Source organism: Cibotium barometz, chromosome 3, assembly GCF_041138505.1.
Source record: "Cibotium barometz isolate CiBa-2024 chromosome 3, ASM4113850v1, whole genome shotgun sequence".
Lineage (NCBI taxonomy): Eukaryota > Viridiplantae > Streptophyta > Polypodiopsida > Cyatheales > Cibotiaceae > Cibotium > Cibotium barometz.
This window is the reverse complement of record NC_141048.1, coordinates 33,967,867-33,969,628: the sequence shown is the minus strand read 5'-3', so window position 1 is coordinate 33,969,628 and position 1,762 is coordinate 33,967,867. Positions and strand designations below refer to the sequence as shown.

General features: G+C 51.4%; 1 pseudogene; it reads left to right on the top strand.

Moving 5' to 3' along the window:
• Positions 1-597: 597 nt before the first annotated feature.
• Positions 598-1,414, top strand: LOC147639982 (uncharacterized; annotated as a pseudogene).
• Positions 1,415-1,762: the final 348 nt, after the last annotated feature.

Sequence of the window (1,762 nt, the reverse complement as noted above, 5' to 3'; positions counted from 1 at the left end):
CCACAAAGCTTTTAACATAATACCGAGAGCCAGACTCATGCGCAGATTACAGGACATGGGAGTGCCCATAGAGCTGATTTGGGGGATCATGGCTTTATACAGGATAGTTGTGGGGCAGGTAGGCACTACTCAGGACATGTCTGACATGGTTCACTCCACTAGTGGGGTGAAGCAGGGCTGCCCCCTATCTCCCACCTTATTTGGGATATATGTGGATGAGGTTTCAGACTATGTAGAGCGAGAGGGGGACAGAGGGATGCAGTGTCATTTGGATGCATTGCACATGTTTGCACAGGATAGTGGATTGTTTGTCAACCTTGGTAAAACCAAGATGATGGTGTTTACACCACAGCACAGTGGGTCAGGAGGTCAGCATCCACCTTTACATATGGTCGAGAGACTTTGGAGTATACAGATACATATACTTACCTCGGTGTGGTTTTCAATGGCCCAGTGTTTTCCTTGAGGAGAGCAGCAGAGACGAGATTGACCAGAGCTTCTACGGCATTAGGGAGACTTGAGAGGATGTGTTCGTAGGTTCAGTTCGAGGAACCTCGAACAAAGCTTTGGCTCTTTGACACCTTAGTCACTTCCACCATGCTATATAGAGTGGAGATATGGGGACCCTCAGTGGATCATCACAGTAGAGCTAGTAGTACGGATGGATGGAGATGTATGGAGAGGCCCTTGGTTTCTATGATTTCCCGGATGATTAGGGCCAAGGCCTCAATACCACATGAGATTATCTGTGCAGAGCTAGTAGCTACCCCCCCGTTAGTGGTGGAGGCACTCACTCGATCAATCTCTTTTATGCATAGCACCTGGGCTCTCCCTAGAGATAGATTTGCTAGTTTAGCCTTGGAGTCTTCACTACAGTTGCCATCACAGGGAGATAGATCATGCTGGTATGCACAGATGACATCTTGGTTCCAGCTGCATGGCTTTAGTATGGATAGACTACCTCCATTTCAATACTCCTTGGATGCACCCTCCATCTCTCTCACCCAGGCAGAGATTAGTTATCAGGCAGGACTTGACTCAGCTGGATACTAGGAGGACATGGATACAACCGACACATGAGTTGGGTACGAAGATGGCTTTCTATAGAGAGCATCTTCTCCACCTTACAGAGGATGGGTTTGTGATTAGACCCAGCTACATGGATACTCATCTCTCCCATGGGATACGGTGTGCTATTGGTCATATTCGCACATCCTCACACTAGCTAGAGATTGAGACGGGCAGATTTAGAGGAGTACCAGCTGAGGCCAGGATTTGTTAGTTGTGCCAGATGGAGCCAGAGACAAAGTTACATTACATATGTCATTGCCCAGTATATTATGCGATACGAGGCCGTTTCCATTGCCTATTCAGAGAGGGTTTCGGACCACTTTCTAGGGTCATGAGATACTAGGATCTGAAGCCCCCGCGCACTCGCCTACTCACTCGTTGCCTATTCAGAGAGGGTTTCGGACCGCTTTCTAGGGTCATGAGATACCAGGATCTGAAGCCCCCGCGCACTCGCCTACTCACTCGCCATCGCCTGCGACCCCCTGCCTCGCCATTGTCTGCTCACTCGCCATCGCCTGTGACCCCCCTGCCTCGCCTCTGCTTTCTCGCGACCCACCCCCTGACGGCGCTGCAGCCATTGCGCCTCACCTGTGCTCCCACGTCGCTCCCATTGACTGCATGCCCTGCCCCCCCTCTGCACCCTCGCCACCGCCAGTGAAACCCCCCCCCCCCCCCCTCTCTTCCCGCCGGG